Genomic DNA, 21,402 nt, shown 5'->3' with positions numbered 1-21,402 from the left:
TTTATGGCCAAAATTTATTATGGAGAAATGTGTAAAGAAATTTCTGATATCTACACACAGTGTATATATTCCACCAAAGTTTAACCAGATTTAGAGAGAAATATTTATTTAAAATATGATTATATCTCAAGTGGACAATAAAACAAGCACAAGGATAGATCTAGTCATAGTTATTAGAAAAAAAAAAAAAAAGAAAATCTTTCGAGACACACCACAAAGATGGGTCACAGTCACGGGTTAGAGGCTAGCGGGACCCCTTGAATAATTACTTACTGTACATGTGAACCCCGTAGAATCTCGTTGTCCTGTCACGCTGCCAAGGACACGGTGTCGAATATTCAACTCATAATACATATAGCGATACTTATAATTGCCTAACCACATTAAAAATGTAATAAGGCTTGTCATAGCTACTGATAGTGCTTTTAAAATTGTTTTTATTGTATTTTGAATACTGTAAGCTAAAATGACAAAGTTCAAGTTCACTATTTGGTTAAAATAAAGCGGATTGCTCTCTCACCCGTTGTAGTCGATTCTGCTATGATGGATCGATAGAATGGCATTTTCAACGTCCGATTACAATTCTTCGACATTCTTTAGTGAAACGAAGAACCGTTTGCTAGTTTGGAGTATGAACATATTTATTAGAACTATAGCTAACTAACGTATACATTTAGTGATATTATCATATTATCATTACTGAATTAGTTGGATAACTCAATATAGTACCAATCATAAGGTACATACTTGTTAGAAATTATAAATTGGGATCTCAGCCGACTTAGGGGGTAGGAAAAGGGAATGAAAATATTGAAAAGGCAGTTTTGACAATCTGTTGGACCCGGGATAAAACAATATAAATGAATACACTTGTAAAGCAAACACCTCGAACGTTATTTTATGATTAGGAAAGTAAAATTTTCTCAGGACTGATGCTCGTGTGATTGAGAAGGGACGTCGAGAGCCGCGGACAGTAGCTATGAGCAGCTCAGCCTAACTGGGCCAGATCAAAAAATAAAAAAATAAAATCCATTAGCCGTAGCCAGCCGAGTCGTTGGCAATGGAGATATGAAAACTACAAATGATTACTCGATACATTCTATTTAGGATCCACAACACTACTCCTTCTATAGGTTTAGGGGACTAATGATTTTATTTTTTCCCCAAAAGCTATGCAATCACGATTTTCCTACGACCTACATTCCAGATTAATTCACCGTGGATTATGTTTACTCAACAGGTAGGCCAAATTGATCATTCTTGACGGAAGGGAACGTAGAATGACTGTTTTACGTGAAAAATAACAACTGCTGGTCAAGCCATCAGATTTTGTCAGTATGATTTATTTATTTTTACACAGGAAACTTGACAAGCTCTGTTCCAAGTTCAAGTCTACCCAACATGCTACGCTACACTCGACTAGACACTAGACGACGATCGTTTGGTTTGGTCATTGGTAGCCAATGCAATTCGAACATCTTACTTTGCATTCTATTTTTCTATTATCATGAAAACATGTTTATGAAATTATTCATCTATCGGCGATAAGTTGATTTTCCCCCCCTTGAGCGGAGAGATTTATATATTAAAAAAATAAAAATTCAAAGAATAACTGGAAATCATAATTCTACGATCCTTGATAGCAATCACTAACCTTTGACCTAATTCAGTATTTTCTATCCTTTTACTTTTACTTTTAGAAGTCTGCGTAGGGGAGGTACAGACACAACCCTTGCATTACCGAGACTGTAATAATAATAATGATAGTGCATCAATGTTCATTTTCAATGCATCTATATAAACCTCTTATGTCAATATGTAGATAGTTGACCTCCAGGACTCCAGGTGAAAAAAAAAGGACAACTCTATTACTCTAACTTCTAGAACTCTAGAGTTCTAGACTCTACAACTTCTAATTCTAAGATACAACGTGCTTTACTTTACAATTTACACAGCACTTCTTATATTTGTAGGTCTGGTCTGATCATAATGATAACGCAAATTCAAATTATTACTTAAACTTTAAAAGGAGACCTTCCATAAGCTACTACATCCCAAGTATTCTTGTTCTAGAAGGGGCAGGGGGTTTGGGAGGGGGGAAACTTTTTTTTTTTAAAGTCTCCCCCCTCCCAAACCCCCTACACTAGAACTTCTAGAAGGGGGTTTGGGAGGGGGGAGACTTTAAAAAAAAAGTTTTCCCCCTCCCAAACCCCCTACTAGAACAAGAATACTTGGGATGTAGTAGCTTATGGAAGGTCTCCCCTTTAAAAATTGCCCAGGTGACATGAATGTTAAATCAAAATCAAGCCCATAATTGTGATCAGCTATCAGACTAAGACTTGCAAATGTATGACACGTATCTAAGTTACAATTACACACTATCCCATTCATTTTCATTCATACAATTAAATTTAAATGTTCGGAGGGTCGTCAGTCACCGACGTGTCGCTACTTATTTGCAGGTCTGATAACCCACATTGTTATGGGCTCATTGTTGTAATGGAAATACTATCAACCCAATGCAAAATATTCTCACCCCAACGTTAAAATTAAAACAAGCCCGTTATTGCGCTCAGCTGTCAGACCTGCTAATATGTGTGCACATAGACCGTAGGCCCAATTCAATATTAATCAAATTTATTACTAATACCATCTGATTTCCTTCACAGTGATCACAGCCTTCCAGTGAAGTAGCAAGTGCAACCAATGACCAATGCCTCTCACCTCTTCATTATTTTTATTTTTGTTTTCTCGTTTTTAGGAAAATCATTTTTATATTTTATACTGCAACTTACATGACTTAAATGATCTTAATTTGTTTTTATTTTTATCGTTTGTTTTATGCTTGATTTTGCAATTTTATTTAAAATCAAAAGAATCCAGTCATATATAATAATTTATTACAGTCTCAGTTAGATCAAGGCAATTCACACATGTTGGGATTACAAAATTATGTGTATTTAGGAGGCAAATAGTGAATTAGAAAAACATCTTGTGATAAATGAAAAAGTATTGAATTTCTGAATTGCTTCTAATCAAAGACTTACATACTTTCAAACATGTCGTCAGATATTCTTTTGATATTTAATATTCATAAGAGCCTATCGTGTTAAATATTCTCAATACAAATCAAAAAGACAAATTAGCGAGAAGATATTGACTGATGTAAGATTAAATTTTGAAAAGATCTGTATGAAAGATTGCCAGTGCCAGACAAAGCAGTAATTAAGATACAAGAGAGAGAAAAAATCAGCCTGCCAGGACATTCAGGACTGAGGGATGATCCTCTGCCAATTTTTTCTTGTATTTTCCATTCTGCTTTGTGTTTCATACACATCTTTTCAGTCATATCACTAGAAATCAGGGTTTTTGAAACTTGGATTTCTTCAGTTTTGTTATTTGATCTTTGCTTTGTCCCACGAATTTCCAGATTCTGAGTAAAACAAACACAAATTAATTTCTATTTTAGTATTGGAATATTTGTAGTAAGGTTAGATTTTGATATGGATTAATCCTTTTATTTTATTGTCAGAATTGATCGGCTGGCCTCTTATTTTTAAATTTTTGTATCTATGTGTGAAATTTGTTTGATCTTAACTGATGATTAGGTTGATATGGGCCTTTTTGGAAGATCTCCGAAGAAAAATTATGCTAGTAGTAGTAAACTTTCAGATAAGAATGTTGTGCTGCAAATACAAAGGAAATGTGATCTTGAACCCAAAGGATACTTGTGTCCAGATAAATGACCCTACATAATGCCAGTGATGATATTTTTCCACCATCAAATTGGTGGGATTGGAGAGGACTGAAACAATTCTGCGCAATGCAAAAAGGATGACATACCATAGTCTTGTAAGTTTCTCCCTCTTTTCTTTACATGTTATTTTGAATAAAGCGATAAAAAGTCAAGAGACAATAGCAGACTTTGGAATGAAAAGAATTAGCTAAAATAGGAAATATTTTGTTTTCTGTGTTATTTTCCTATTTTCTCTTTAATGAAATTTAAAAAAAAAGAAAAAAAAGAGCTTTAATACCGCGCAATATCAACTAAATACTCTGTAAGCAAGCGAACAGAAACATCTAATATTTAGTTTTAGTGTGAGACATAACATATGTAAGGTACTATTACATTTTAATAGTAATTGAGATCTTAAGGTCATTGTTTGGAAGTGTTTATACAGGTGACATACATTTTTATTCATAAAATTAACATTTTAAGAACATGAAATAGAAAGCCATACAATCACATCATCCAGAAACCTAACATAAAAATAAAAGATAATGAGAATGATAGATTACTACCCTCATGTCTTATTATTCAAATGGTAGCTTACCATTACAAGATGTAAACTATACGTCACAACTGTTTCCTGCTGGTTACCATGAATAAATGATTAGATTTTTCTTAGTAATGGGTGTCCATTAAAACAAATTGACTCAAGTTCGATTTCCCCCAGGGTTTTTGTCTTTAAAATAGAATATTTGCATTATTTTTGTTTTGGATAGAGTGGGTTTCTGCTCCGTTACGTCATTTTGAAAATGTTGATATACTTTTCTTTCCTTTCTATTAAAATTTAAAACTATTTTTTATACCGACATACAAATGGTCGGGTCTCCGAAATAATGAGTGAAATGAAAGTGCTGCTGCTTGAAGTTATTCAAATTATTAAAAAGACCAAAAACTTTTAAAAACAAAATGATGATATAATTATAATAGTAATAATATAAAAACTGCCAATTAGTCATGATTGATACAAAATTGGGCGAGTGAAGTGTGGTCATTGCCATTCAATATAGGGATTTTCATTTTACTTGGTATTAAGCTACTAAATTGAATTTACGTAGATTTGTTCATTCAAATTTTTATGTGTTTATTTTAAATCCTGGCCTGCTACTAAAATTCTACCTTTTGAATTAAATGGTGGTCCATTGTTCTATATATTCTCTGCCTTATGTTTTTTTATGGAGATGAATAATGGTCAGCCCATCTTGGGAATGGAAAGAGAGACCATTGGGCTATTATTAAGAGTTTTATAGATTGGACTGAAGCAATAATAATAATAGCAGATGGCTGATCGGTTGTTCGATTCATGTAAGGAACCTTAATCCTTATGGAATTTTTCTTGTTTAGTCATATAAACAATCATCTGTCTTTTGCGGGTTTTGAATTTTGAGACATTGTTTGGGTGGGGTCTTTTGTCCTCCCTTAGTGGTTGGGAGGTCACTTGCTGTGTCTCGTTTTCACCTATGTCTATTTTCTGTCTTTGTCTCGGAATGACATTACTTAGTTTTGTTCTGGCCCTGACAGGCTGTGAGGGAAGCAATCAAATGTAATGTTATGGCTTTCGGAGATGATGTCTTTCCTGGTAAATCATCTCTCTGTTATGTATTGTTAGTTTTTTTTATTTTAACTATATATAATGATCTGTAAGCATCTGAGTGAATTCCTCTTAGTGGGATCCTGTGCTTGTGTCTGAAGGAGACTTTTACGTGATCTCAAACTAAGTACCTACACTGTAAACATGCTCTTGGAATCTACATTTCTTCCCTATTTGAACCAGTCCCTTTTGTCTTCCATGTGCTTTTAATTGTAAATCTAGAATTTCTTGACCATTCCATTATCTTCCTTTTTACTGGGGCTGAAATCGCAGGGTTGTAACGTATATGGAAAACACTTGGATCACAACATAGAAATCAAATAAAGGTTATTGTTAATGGGAAGCTATATAAATAAAACATGTTGGTAACAACATGATAAGATTATGTGTTTCAGATACAAACTTATTTCTGTGTAGGAAATATATTTCTTATGCAGATTTATTTTTATGAGGCGAAGATAATCTAAGTTAAAAATAAATTTAATTGCAACAGTTTAAGTGGAAAGGGCAAATAGGTGTTAGGGGGGAAATATTTTATTTTTAAAGTCAGAGAAAGCAGTTATTTGTTTGGTTGTCCTGTATGAGAGAACTGCATTTTCCAGTGTCAGATCTTAACTGCATTTTTGATAATTTCTTTTATACATTTTCCATTCATTTCCAGAAACATCTATGCTCATTAATCGACTTAGTTGGAAAGTTTAAAAAGCCTTACTTAAAGGTGATGACTTGAAGCTAAGCAGATATGTCTTCTTTAACCCAGCTGATGGATGTCAAGGTAAGAACATAGTAATTTCATTTAATTTATATTTTGTTGAAGAACTTTTACTTTTGAGAAGAAGAGATTTTGTCTTAAGTGGCATATTTGTCCTATTTAATATGTGTTCAGGTATGATTTAAGATAGAATGGAAGATAGGATGTATTCATGACCAAATTTTTTTTTGTTTTTTTAAAAATTGAATTATTTATTCTGTTACGTTTTTCACAAATATACTCTTGGATTTTGAATGACAAATGTCATTAACACTTATTAAGTGTTTTAGAAATTATGAATTTTTGTTGATGAAAACAATTTTGATTTGAAATACACTTAATGTAGTTTTTACTTAGGCATCCATAAAAAAAAAAGTTATGTATAATTTATATTATGTTGATGCATATCTTGATGTTCAAATTTCTGTACAATTTCTGAAACTTTACTTGTGAAAATGTCGACACTTATTTTTAGCACTATATTTTTATATAATATAAATGTGCGCTTTATTTTTTTAAAATGTTAGTAAATGGTTTGGTTTATGCAAATCAGGTTCTGCTGATGCAGTAAATTGTAGGTATACTACATTTATCCGTCTTTGAATGAATAGAATTTATTAAGATCTGTTAGGTCATCTTACTTTCATGTTTTTTCAAATATATTAAGAGCTTAATAATTAGTAATCGCCTCATTATCAATTTTCCGTTTCATTTTTAATCATTTCTATTTACTTTCATTGCAAGGAACTGTACATTGTCTGCCAGTGAAGATTACAAGTGGTCAAGATGAATCTTTTCAAGTGAACAAGATAAAAATAAAATGGTCCAGTCATCTGGAGTAGACTTGGGATTTTATTCGTCTTTGGACTGTTCTAGATCTCAATTGGAAGGATCATTTGTTTAGGTAAGTGCTCTGTTGTAATGATATGATAACTAATTGATTAAGAAATGAAGTTTTGAAACAAAGAACCATCCATGAATCAGTTTATTGCAGTTATTGAGATAGATGTTTACATGTTTTCATGTTTTTGAGATTTGTTAACAGTATGTTTGAGGTTTGAAATGTATGTCTGTTCTAAGGAAGAGTTGCAATGCACCACTTTTAAAAATCTGATAGTTCAATGCAATACCAATTTCAAACTTCACAGCACAACACTTGAAAAGAAAATCATTTCTGAATTCATAGAGCAATAAATGAGATCATTGACTATAACCTTAAGAATATTGTTCTAGTTCTCAACCAGCATTCTTTGTAACCTTACCAAACTTATAAATTGTTTGATAGTGCACTCAAATGTTTGATGGTCGTTAAGTCAGGCTGTTTGTGTTTCACGGATATCATAAAATTTTCATCAAGAAATTACAGCTGGAATTTCCAAATACCCAATTGTCAATAATAATAAGATTATGTCATAAAATGAGCTGGCTTATGTGATTCTAAATTTTCTTGCTCGGTATTTGATCATTTTAATAAAAGCTAAAACATTGGAGGTGCATTGTAGCTGCTGCTCTGTATATTAAAACTGCAGTATGGTTATTGAACAGGTTTACGGGTATTAGGTACAAAATAATTTTATGCTTATACTTATATGTTATATTTGTTGAATGTACTATGTTTTTGCCTTTACATTGTAGGATAAAGTGATTGATTTATTTCCTTTTCACAGCTTAAAATTCTTTTAGGTATTCAAATGAAAGTTGGTTAGAATGTTGGTAAATAGTGATAGTGTTTGGTTAATTAATTATTTTAAAAGGTGCGTGTGTGTGTGGGGGGGGGGGGGGGGGGTAGAACTTTGACAAATTGTTACTCATGAGGTACAATTGTTTCAAAATACAATGTAGACAGTATGAAAATTTAGCACTAATTTCTAAGTATATTGATAAAAATCTGCCATATTTTTGTGAGCCATATATGCAAGTAAATATCACAAAATTACCCAAGATTATGCATAGCTATTTTGCATTCATTTTTTCAAATGTTCCCTGAATATTATGTTGAATAGTGTGATTTCTTTTAATAGAGTAATTTGTTCCCAAAAGGTAACTTTGGTATTCAGTAACAGGTTGTGATATCCTGGCATGAACTAGGAACAATGAATTTCATATTGCGTAGTCCATAGAGTTTAGGTTAGAAAATGATTAACTCTCTTGAGTTCACCCTCATTGAAAATCAAACAAATTTGTTCGATTTTCCATTCATATGAACTCTAGAGAGTTAAAGCCATTGATCTAACATTTTCCTCATGACATATTCCTATTTAAACTGGGTCATCACTTTACCCATTGTTTATTTCATATACGTTAATAAAAAATGTATTCAGAGCTGCCCGATTTCCGGCTAAAGTTGGAAAACCAGCTTTTTGAAATTTTCTGGCTGACCTTATTTGGTAATGGTGAGTGTATTTTTTAAAAGATGAAAGCATTGGCTGTTTAAAGGAAATGGTAAGGGGAAGCTAGATGGAAATGTATTCTTTTTTAGATTTAAGGCTAATACCGTTTGATGAAGAGAGGCTTTGCACGAAATATTTTCATATATGGTCTTTACAAGAAAAATTTTCAGGCTTTTAAAAATTTTAGCAAAGGGCATCCCTGTGTTTCAAGTCGTTTTTCAAACTGAATTTTGTCAAAATTAAAATTTTCTGAGATCACAATGAAATAAGCGTATTTTAATAGATGATATTCTTGAAAAAATATTGAAATCTTGAATGAGAACTGGGAATTGTTAATCATTTGTTAGTTATCTGTCATGGTTTCCTAAGGTGTTATTAAATAATTGTGAATTTCTCTGATCTGATATTAGTTACCATATTAGCAGTAGGCTTAATTTGAAAAGAGACATTTAGCTCGTTTTAAATACTTGGTATTTGAGTGCAGATGAAAAAATGTCCTTCCAACAGCTTGTTATACAATGTTACATAATTTACATTACTTGCAAGACAATGATTACTGTTATTTCAGTTATTTATCTAGCAGAAGATTTAGAGGTCTTTTATTCAATATCGGGGCAAAGATAATGAAGTTGACACTTTTTGATTTAAGAGGTTTTGGCATTCTCCTTCTTTATAAATCGGTCTATTAACCACCATTCTTAAAATGAATTTTTCTCATAATTTGATTCTGCATGGAATTTCCCATAGAAAGAATATTGTTCAATGAAGGATGAATGGAAAATGCTGTTAGATTTTATAGATGAAATATAATTCCCGGCTTCATTCTACATAACTAATGCACTCAGGCAGTTTATCACTCTTAGGTTTAAATTGCGGACACTATTTGTTTTAATTGTCATCTATGAGGCATTTAATTAATGTTTTATGTATGATTTTAGCTTGAAATCATCGCATTATTCCTGTTGTCAAAAGAAATGTTAGGAAAATTATAATAGAAAAGCATAACCAGAGTAATGTACCAAATGTGAATTATTGGGTTGGATAATGCGGTTTATTACTATTCTTGACTACTGTAGTGAAAAAGTTGATACTAACATTTGCATATAATGATACTCGATGAAGTTAAGCCAGTCCTTGGCTGTCTGGGTGGGGTTCCCTACCTCCACAGTGGGCAGGGAGGTACTTACCGTGTCTTCTATCCCCGTATATCTGTTTTCCAACTTGCTTTCTGTCTTTGTCTTGGTGTGAGATTGCTCGGTTTTGTCCCGACCCTGGCCAGAGTCCTTGACTGGGAGGGAAACAGTCAAATGCATAGTTATTGTTTTGGGAGATGATATTTTTTTCCTTGTAAATCATCTCTCTGTTATGTGTTATTTTTAATGTATAATGCAAGCATTTGAGTGTATTCCTCTTTGTTGGATTTTGTGCTTGTGTCTGGATGAGACTTATAGGTGATCTCAAACTAAGTGCATTGGTGGTATGCTCTTGGAATCTACATCTGATCCCTATTTGTTCCCAGTTCCCCTATGTCTTATTTTTTCTTGGATGCTTTAATTGTAATTCTATAACTTTTTACTATCCCATTTTCTTCCTTTTTACTGGCGCTGATATAACCTAAATGCGTTGCAAGCGCCGTAAAACCCTTAAAAACATAAAAAACAGTCCTTGGCTGCAATTTTTTAAAAAGTGTACCATATACTAAATAAGGCTAATATAGTACTTATGATATAACATCTCTTATTCTGTTATGAAATCCAAAGACAGCAGAGCACGTATATAAAGCTTGGCTTGAAATGAATTGATGGAATTAACAAGTGTATAGTTGTGCCTCATTTTTGCGTCTTATAATGTCACCTGATTTAAAGAACTTTTTTTTTTTCTGCCTACGATTTTTCTTTTATCCATGTTCTATTATAAAATATGTGGTCTGTCTGTCACAAGCATCATTTTTTCCAAACGTAATACATGTTGAGTTTAATCAAAATTGGTATTTGCCATCCTTTAATGCCATTAATAATTTTGATTGAAAGGTGGTTCTCAAAATATCTTGGAAATGTTTAATATAATGCGGGTATCTGACTCTAACGGTGTAGGTGTGAGAGAGGCTTTTTTGTGAATTTTTTTTTTTTTTAAACATTGTGACTTTTGCAGTAACACTTCTCATGTGTATTTAGGTCACATGCCTATTCTTCGCCAGATAATGAGAAATCATAACTTAAAAACAAGATGATGAAAATGGAGTGTTATCCTGTTAAGGGGATCCGCGGGTCCTGTGCTGTTCAGATTTTGAGATTCAGAGAGAAAATAAACGAAAAATCGTTGGGTTTTTTTTGTGGTGATTCTGTGTAAAAATAATTGTAGAATCCATTTTCTTAGGTTTCAATACTCAAAAAGGTGTCTAAATATTAAAAAATTGCCCTTGATTGAGGTAAGGGTATGATAAAATATGAATAAAATGTTTAAGTTCTCAAACTTTACCCCTTAGCAACTAAATTTTTCACTGTAGTAATATAGTAAAGTTTGGTGTCATTGGAAACATCTAAATTGAAACTAAACTTTACAGTCATTTTTGTTTCTATCCGTCACTGTTTTAAAATTTCATAGAATATGTAGGTTAATGCACAAAACATGTCTTTTTTTTTTTTAGGCATATGAAATGTAATTTTGAGTTTTTCTCAAAATGCCATTTTGGACTAACTTTTCTCATTCTTTTAAGTAGATCTCAAAAGGTAACTTCCGGTATTGACTGTAATTTTGCCACAATGTGTAATAGATGTAAATTTATCACCATACAAAGAGATTTTTAAATTAGCTGTTTTAGTTTTTGAGTTCTCTGTAATTGTCCTGTAAATTCAGAGACCTCAACTAATAATGGGACACTTTGAGGCTGAATATGTTAAAGTATGATAAAGAGACTCAAAATCAGATCTGTAGGGTGTTAGAGGATGTCCTTAGGATGTCTCTCTCGTTCCCCCCTCCCCTCACCTTAAACAAGCTGCGTTCGTTATTATCAGTTTAAATTCAATATCATAATTTGTACTTTGAATTCAATGTTTAATGTCTGATTTAACTTGGTTGGTGTGGTGAGTCATGTGTAGGTATAGGATGTCTGGAATTACAGAATTGATCGGAAAGACTGATCTTAGAATCTTGATTGTTTCTCAGTGGTGCTTGATATTGGATGATGTATAATTGTCACTTTATGCAGCCATTCAATTGGTTAACACTGCTTTCATTCATTGTCATGATTTTCTTTTGTTTTCTCTTTAAGGATTCATCCCATAGTTAACAACAACAAGACGATGGAAGAAGTGATTATTGGTATCCAATGTGGTACTGGTACTACTACTACTACTTTGTGTGCCTCAGGGGACAGTGCGATCAGTTTGCTGTGTGGCTGTAATAATTTTGTGATTCTGACTTTGGACGATGTTGGCAGATAGAAGGAAAAGGAGTGCAGAAGTTTTAATTCATGGTGTGGACCAAGAACATTTATGAGTCAAAATTCAGGTTGCAAGTTTTACTATTCCCTAATAATTAATGTAAATTAATGTGTCTACGGAATATATCACACTTGAAATAGATTTCATTTGTTTTCTAAGTTTTTATCCTTAATATTTATGGCGTTCTTGTTAACCAGGAATTAAGATGTGGAATTCTCATTTGGCACAAAACAACGCAACACATTTCCCACATTTATCACATGCTAGAAATTGTATTTCAATGCACTTTTATTTTAATTTCCTTTTGGCATTGAAATGGTCTAATACGAAAACAAAAAAAATGATTATGAATCTGTCACAAAGAGTAATGACCTGAAGTTGAGTGGTGATAATACCTAGTCTAGACTCAAGATGTAGCATTATAGCCAGTCAAAGTACAGCTACATTTTTCTAGGACTTTGTCCGCTTTTATTAAAGTGCTGATTGAGATGCTTTAAAGATAGGGGCATTGAGGACTTTTGTTGTACTGTTTAAAAAGGCTTCTAAAAAGGACGTAAAACATGTCTACTATATTTATTTCTAGAGTGGAATATTTTTGGATTTGTGTTGTTTTGAGGTGTACATTTAAGATTGTTTTCTCACCTAAGAGTTTACGCACAGCTTTTAAAATTTAGACGTTCAGTGGAAAAAATGAGAAACAGAAACAAACCTATCTTTAAAAATGAATTGCCACAATTGTCCTTTTCAAATTAAAAGAGATGAGGAGAAGCACGAATGTATTGATATTTATTTGAAAAATTCTTATTTTTCTCTCTCTCTCTCTCTCTCTCTCTCTTTCTTTTTAAATAGAAGAGAACTACGTAACTTAAAAAACTCAACAAACCCCGTTAAGGTAAAGAACTTATATGAATATTATCAGTAAGATCTATAAATTCTTAACACATACATAGATATGTATCATATAGAGGATGTTAACCTTTCAGTTACATTGTAAATATTTAGTCATAAATGTGGGGGGGGGGGGGGGGGTGTAAAAGATTTTATCTAAATAGGAATAGAACTGGTAATTCCCAAGAGGTTTTGGTATGATTTTCTTTCTCATCAAAGTTTTACCTCAATATCAAAACGTAACTGATAAATATGTAACAAGTGAAAGTTTTTAATGTATTGTTGTTGACCAAAATGGGTGAAAAATGAAGTATGCTAAGCCATCAACAGGGAGAATTGAGGCATTGCTTATTGATTTACTCTCCTTGATATGGAGGCATGAGGAGCTGGTTCTCTAATACATTAGCCTTGGATCCATTTTTCATCCTGGACATCCTTCAGAGGAGCTTTAAGTACCCTCTGAAAATTAACAAACTTTTTTTTTTTTTTCTGGATTAATTGTACTTTGTAATATGCCACTCAGGTCTTAAGCTTTTGCCATCACTTTGCTCTGAAATCTAGGATTCGAACCACAGATATTTCTGCAATGAAACACTGTGTAGAACTTTTAGAGATGGCAATCTTTATGGAAAATGTGATGACTTTATTTGAAGGTCAGGAGTGAATCTGTTTTGAAGTTCATGGATGCTTAGTTTCCACATTTGGAAAAAAGAAACTGCTACTCAATTAATGATTTGAAATGCAACTAAAGTTGTTAGGTGTGATTGGGACAGTGACATTTAAAGCTAAAAGTAAAGAAGTTCTTTAAGATCCCAAACCCCTTAGAATAACATGAGAAGAGGTAAAAAAAAAAATAGAACACTTGGTCATTGCATAGAGCCAGGAAGAAATGCCTGTGGTGGCAATGACTGAATGGTCTCTGCTCTCTCATCTTCTCTAGGTTATCATCATAATATATAATCTTGACTGATATTACTAAGCCCAAAATAATCACTGTTCCATTCTGAACGGTTGCTTTCTCACTGAAGGATTTATCTTAGCTGTGATTGGAAAGATATGTCCTTTGATAGATAGAAATGGCAACACGTCTTGTGGTTTTAGTTTCATTTTCATTATTTCAGAACATTGTTGGATCCACAGCTGTTCTGTACTTTTGTATTAAAGGAACGGTGGTGTCCTGCAACAGTCCCATTGTTACAGAATGGGTCTACCCTTGGCTGCATTCATTAAAGCATGTAAAAGGAGGAAAAGAAAGAGGAAAGACAATCAAAAGGAAACACAACAATGAAACAAAATAAGATTTAAAATTTAAAAAAAAAGAAGAAAACAACACCAAAACAGAATATATCACTTACCGAAGCCCAAAATAATGGTATGGAAATCTTGCTATTTTGAAAAACCCTCAACCCATTTCTATGCTGAATCTGATTCCATCTTTGTTAGCTCAGACTTCGTTGTTGTCTTTAAAATAAGAAAAGAAGACATGTAGAGGTTATTTATAAAAGATGACAATGGCAATACTAGTGTAAACGATCAGGACCATGATAAATAGCTTTTTAGAATTAATGATAATTGTGCTAAGGTGATATTGATAGCATCAAAAATATTTATAACATTTAATATTGCTAATACAGTAATAGTAATGAGAGTAGTATTAGTAATGTTAATAATAATAATAATAATAATAATAATAATAATAATAATAGTAATGATTATGAAAATAATAATAATAGTAATGATTATGAAAATAATAATAATAGTAATGATTATGAAAATAATGATAATAATAATAGTTACGATTATGAAAATATTAATAATAATAGTAATGATTATGAAAATAATAATAAATAATGATGATGATTATAATAATAATAATAATAATAATAATAATAATAATAATAATAATAATAATGATGAGAGTAATAAAAATGATAATAGTGGTAATAGTGTGATGTTAATGGTAATAATGATAATGACAACAGTAATAATAATAATAATAATTGTGGTAATAATGTGATGATGGTAATAACGATGACAACAGTAATAATAATAATTAAACAGTAATGATTTTTATGATAATAATAATAATCGAGTAGTAATACTAGTAATTCAATGTTTTGTCCTGGACTATTCGGGAAAATCAGAATGTTTTTAGTAGTAATAATTGTGATGATAACGATAATATTAGTAATAACAACAATGACTATTACAGTTATGATTACAAAGTTAATGGTAATAATAATGAAGATTTTAATAATAACATGGCTATTGAAATTAAGAGCTTTTAACTTTTAGATAATAAAGATTGCACCTTAGTTTTGTAAATTACGGGATAAGAAATATTAATATAAAGTTAAAACAACACTCAACGTAGTTCCGCTCACACCCAACCTACAATTGGACATTAAGAAGAAAAAGCCAAATCTGACTCTCTCTCTCTCTCTCTCTCTCTCTCTCTCTCTCTCTCTCTATCTCTCTCTCTCTCTCTATCTCTATCTCTCTCTATCTATATGCTATTTCGTCGCATTAAGGTCACTTCTGGTCTATTATGTAAACTTGAGCAATATTCACTAAATGTGCTCAAAGTGCTTCACAGTCATTGACAAAAACATTCATGTCCCTTGTGCGTATATAATGTGTCCTTTTTGTGTTTATGTATTTCTAGAGTAGATTGGTGTTTATTCAACAATAAATTTACCAGTCAAAATATAGATTCGCTGTCATTTACATATTCGTCAGTTCTGTTCAAGTGCTGTAACAGTTGCCTGTTGTTTTGTACACGTTCGTAGCATATGGTCATCTTGTATTGTCCTGTTATATGTTGTGAACGACTTCGTGTTGAATTATTTCATTTGTCAGTTTGTTAGTTAATTTAATGTTGTGTGATGTCTACAATGTGATCATTACTGTGTCCTCGCTATTTTCATTTTTTTTATCAGGATTTTGTTGAGGATGAATTTGAGTGTATTTGGGGGGAGGGGGGGGGGGGGGTGTTAGGGTGCAAAGTATACACACCACATATTTATTAAAATAAGTCGTTTTTTTTTTTAATTGGACACTTAGGAAAAAATAGATTTATTGTGATCGGATAACGAAATAGAGGTTCAATTTTTTGTTATTGATATTTTTTATTTTAAAATGTTTTGTTGGTTTTTCTGTTTTTTTGGTATATTATTTTTTTAAAAAGTTAGTTTTATTTAGTTTATTATTAATATTTTATTATTATTATTATTATTATTATTATTATTATTATTATTATTTATTATTATTATTATTATTTATTATTGTACTTTAAAAGTGAGGTGGGCAGGCGGGTGATGTACCTATAAAGAATAGATCTAATTTTTTAAAAACATTTTTTCTCTTTTTTGAATTGTCGGTGGAAAGGAAAGGACCAAAGCCAACGTGCATAAATCAGCAGGTCTGATAACAACGCAATTATGGGCTTGGTTTAACATTGTTGTAATGGACAATTTTATATTGAGCATTGGATTGAGAGTATCTCCTTTACGATACAAATACAATTACAATATTGGGCCCATAAGACTTTAGGTTATCAGACCTGCAAATCAGTGCACGTCGACCAAGGCATTTTCGTAGATGGTTGGCGTCCATTCAATGTTTAAAAAGATATTCATTGGGAGTGCTTTCCATCAATTCGCGTGTGTGGGAATTTTTGTTTCGAGACGAGACTAAATCAAGTCTTGTGACCATATAAAACCAATACCGTGATAGGTAGCAAGAATAAAACGAGGGTCAAATGGGATTCAGTTTCATACAATGGACATCTGTTTTAACGTTAAAAAGAGATAAAACGTTTATATAAAACAAAACCTGTCGGTACAAAAATCCTATATTTATTATAATTACACCCCTCCCCACCTCATGAAAATGAATGCAAATTAATATTAATATTAGTATTAGTACAGTCATTTTGCGTTGAACTATAATACGATTTTACCCTTCTACCTGTGGATCTCATTATACCTCGTGCTCCACTAATTAAGAGATTTCAAAGGGGGTGTTCGGATTTCACAAAAGGAATGGATCGCTGACATTTGGGGGTTTAGTTTTGAAAAAAAAAAAAAACAATCAACACATCAAATAAGAAGAGTCAAAAAAGGTAAAGGCACATGTCAAAAACAGTCACTGATGTGTCCTATATTCTTACATAGCGTAGAAAAGAGGGGTCCAAGTCTTACTTTTTAAAAAGATGATAAAAGAGAAAAGATTACAATTTCATAGCCCTTATCGTACTCTTTGTATTTTGCAATTGTTTTCTTTTAAAATTTTGGTGTCGAAAGAGTACACGTGCGAGACATGCACAGCATTTTTTAGAAAATGAATAAGATTTGGAGAAGTGTGGAAAACAACTCAATAGGATACGTTTATAGTTGTAAATAATTTCTGGACCAATACAGTTGAGTTTAAGGTTCACTAAAGATTGCCCATACGGGGCTTACCACAGAGCTTACAGATAGTAAAAGAGTGGGGGGGGGGGGGGGGGGGGGGGGGAGTTGTCACGCGTTATCAACAACAAAGTCACCCGTACGTTCCTTTGCGGAGCCAACATGTCCATGAAGTCGAGGACAAATGTTATAGATAGTTCGAAGATGACGTCACTCAGGTCTTTGTTATTGTTTTTTGCCATCCGCGTTTATGAGTAATGCTCACTGAACTGTATTAACCTGACTATAAACGTTCATGGATACGCACAGTTTTGTGTGTTGGTCCGTTATACTTCCGGATGGCAATGTTATGAGCTTCTTAGCCAAGCGCGTACTATATAACGGGGCTGTTCGGGTCTTCTCGATTGCACGTGGGGCTAGGCTAGTGGTAAGGTCTCTTCCATTCACATGCCATACGTTGGACTGTTGGGTAAGTTCTCTTTTTACCTCTATGTCTAGTTTGTCCCTTTTTATGCGGCCCTCTGTCTTTGTTAAATTACAGATGCGACCTAACGGGTTTGCCCAGGCCCTCGCTTGGATCCTTTACCAAGGGATAAGTTGAATATGAAAGTTCTCTTTGTTTTATAAAATTGTGCACATGGAAGCATCCGAGCGTATCCTTATCGGTGAGGAAGCCGAGCCGGGCGTCTATGAGAGAATGAGAGACCTACTAATGGCGTCTTTTTTCTTGGAAGTTGGACACTATGACACGGTATATTGCTGTTGTTGGGTTCTATTTTTGAGTTTTAAACGGAGCATCACTGGCGCTTTTTACATTCAGACAGGACGCTTTCCATGAAAATTTTGGGGAAGAGGAGGGATTGTCACCGGTAATTTGAGGCACCCTATGTTTAGTAGATAGTGAATCATGTTACCCCAGACTTTTCACGTGATTTTAGGTAGGTTGCCACTTTTTACCAGTGACAGATTTTGTTTCTCGTCTGTTTAAGAAAAAAAGAAAATGTTGATAAGAATAAGAGGCTATTGGGTTCACTCGGTTATACGCCTTCAATTATGGGGAGTGCAATTTTATGATGTGAAGTTGAGTGGTAAGAGTGTTACAGCCACGAAACGTACCCAATTACGGGTACCTTAAATTGGTGGATCTAAATGCTGGTCTATTGGATAAGGGTTGAGGGGGGGGGGGGGGGATACACTTTAGGGCCTGAGTAAAGGGTACTACATATTTACATTATGGGGGGGGGGGGGGGGGGGTGATGGGGTTTACTCAAATGACCGCGATTATGGGTACCGTGAGTAGATCAAAGTGTTATTTTACTTTTAAACATTTTTTGAGGTGCTTGCTTGTGGGTCTAAGTCTTAAGTGCCTATAGACTATAGGTCGGGGGTTACACCCTATTGTCCTAAATGTATGGAATCTCGAAGGTAAATTGGTTTGTGTGGGGAGGGGATGGGTATGGGGGTTACTTCAATAGATTTGCGTTTACGGCAGTGGGTACTACAAATCATTGAAAAAAAAAAAAGGAATGGCACCCCGGATTGGGGGATGGGGGTGCATGTTACCGGCCGTCACCATTGATGCCGCAAAGTTGTTTAATTTTAATTGTAGGCAAATGCCCGATATACCGGTATGTATTTAGGGGAACAATTTAATTGGCCAATAGTTAGGGGAGGGTTATTATCAGCGGCCTTGAAACTTGATTGCGCGTGCGCAAATTAATTAATGAGGTGAGATGAGAACATTAACTCGTGTAACAACATCGTCGATTTAAAAATAATCAAGAGGATTTAGGGAGAAATGGGGGGGGGGGGGGGGGTTTACAAGTACAAGAAGGGTTGGACATTACACTCAAACAAATATCATCGGTAGCGGCACTGCAAATTTAATTGATATTAATCTATTGTGTTGTTGACAGGGGTTACACTTTTATGGGATTTATATAAGGGTTCCACAAATAATTGAAAGGGGGTTTTTTTTTTTTTTTTGGGGGGGGGGGGGGGGGGGGGAGCGCAGATAGGTTACACTTACACAAATTATATTTTAGATTAGGGGTACCTACCCAAAATTAATTGGTCAAATGATTGAACCGGTTACGCATTAATGTATTTTGATTATGGGTACCGCAAATAAACCACAACTATTCGAATGGTAATAAAAAAGGGGGGAAGGGGGGGGGGGGTGCACATTGAGTATCGCAAATAAGACAAAAAATCAAAATACGTGAGCTCTTATATTGCGCAATATCCGCTAAACGTGCTCAAAGCGCTTTACAAAGGGTCCCTGACCAACAGCAATACGTAACACAGGTAGAACGAGACATGGCGCCTGTTAGGCGATATTATTACAATTGATTTTCCGATAGAGACAACGCTGTTAACGATCGGGCACTCGTTTTACACCTGAGTACAGTGAGAGAATGTGAGTAAAGAGCCTTTTCCAAGGACTCAACTGTGCGCCAAGCGAGGCTCGAACCAAGGACCTTCCGATCCGAAAACGAGTGTTATATCACAAGACCACATAGCCGCACAATGGGGGGGAAGGGAGGGAGGGGTGGTCATATAAGCGTTATTTATACAATTATAATGGTTATCGCAAAATAAAGCTGTGGGAGTTGGGGTTACACCCAGATATCCTCGATAATGGGAACCGCAAAATTTATCAAATGAAAGTGGCGGGGAAAGCTCTGTGGGAAGAGGGAGGTGGGGGTGAGTAACAAAGTGATGACGTCCTCGGGGTGGGGTACCATATAATGGTTTTGAGACAGCTTTCATATTGAATAGTCCTTCAGCCATAAAGCGTGCTAAAAGCAATTGCTTGCTATCATGTGTATAGGACTGTAGTTGACGCAGATTACTTTCCGTCAGATCTAATAGTAATAGACCCTACGACTCAATCCAGCTGGATGGACCGGGGTGGGGTGTGTCAGAAAAAAAATCTGGACTTGACACTACACGGGATCGATCCCGTTCCCTTTGCTTGAAGCGAGTGCTCTACCAACTGAACTATCGGGGACCCCCCCCCCCTTCTCCTTGAAAATTACCCAATTTAAACGGTTGGTAATATCGACATTTATCACAATATTAATATTACGTAGTTATTGAATTTTAGTAAGATGGGGGGGGGGGGGGATAAACGGGGGCGGGGTTTAATTATAGGTCAAATTAATTGAACGGCAAAGATAGCGTTACTAATACCAAAGAGTAAGGGGAGCTGAGTAAAAGCCGTTATTGACTGACACTGACTAGTATTTAAACCGAAGCGCTTACTATAATGGGGTCACGATCGATACGGGTGATGTATTTTTCGACGACGACGACGTTGATTATCGGGAAATGCAACATTCTATTTATAGAAGTCATAGCTCTCGTACTCGTGTCTGGGTTATTGGCCGGTCGCGTTGTGGGTCACACAGTTGTTGGGAACCAACTCTCTTCGTTCAAGCCTAAGATCAGATACAACTAAGTATGTCGCTAAATAAAAATATGATACAAGTTGGTTTTATTTTTTGTGATTGGATTTGAAGAGGTCCGCTTCGACTTGAGAATTTATTGAGGCTTTCTGGGTTTGACAAGATAAGATAAACACGTCCGTTTTCATATATATAAATATATATATATATATATATATATATATATATATATATATATATATATATATATATATATATATATATATATATATATATATATATTTATATCACGTACAATGGCGTCTCTCGATCTCAGCCATTTTTTTATTATTATAACAGTAGACGTCTATATATAATTTTTAAAAACGAAGTTTGGTAAAATAATGTTGTCAATGGGATTATAGTGAAATTCTCACAACCACAACTACTGTTACAACTACACTATTACTACTGGGGGGGGGGGGCGATAGCTCAGTTGGTAGAGCACTCGCTCACTATCAAAGTGACCGAGATCGATGCCGGGTGCAGTCGAGATTTTTTTCTTACCCCCTGTCAACCCAGCAGTGATTGGGTAGCTGGATCCGTTCGATCTGGCGGAAAGTACCTTGCGTTAGACTAGCGTCCTATCCTAAGGGCAAGGGTAGCAATTGCTACTGTCTGCTTCACGCTGTAGAAACCGGGATATTCTCCGGCTTTATGGGCCTAATGACTGAAGGACTAGAGAGAGAGATTA

General features: G+C 34.1%; 1 protein-coding gene across 13 annotated transcripts in view; it reads left to right on the top strand.

The window, feature by feature from the left end:
- Positions 1–546: 546 nt before the first annotated feature.
- Positions 547–21,402, top strand: part of LOC144979783 (uncharacterized) — a 46,468-nt gene continuing 25,612 nt past the window's right edge. Inside the window, exons 1-5 of one of the 13 annotated variants that reach the window (XM_078926869.1) lie at positions 547–629; positions 3,739–3,852; positions 6,040–6,153; positions 6,874–7,033; positions 11,791–14,222. The gene's annotated coding sequence lies outside the window, so the exon portion shown is untranslated. The other 12 variants (XM_078926863.1, XM_078926866.1, XM_078926858.1 and 9 more) reach the window with 12 other exon arrangements.

This window comes from Berghia stephanieae, chromosome 9, assembly GCF_034508935.2.
Source record: "Berghia stephanieae isolate SIO BIC M18660-M18661 chromosome 9, UCSD_Bste_1.3, whole genome shotgun sequence".
NCBI lineage: Eukaryota > Metazoa > Mollusca > Gastropoda > Nudibranchia > Aeolidiidae > Berghia > Berghia stephanieae.
This window is presented reverse-complemented; position numbering and strand designations above follow the sequence as displayed.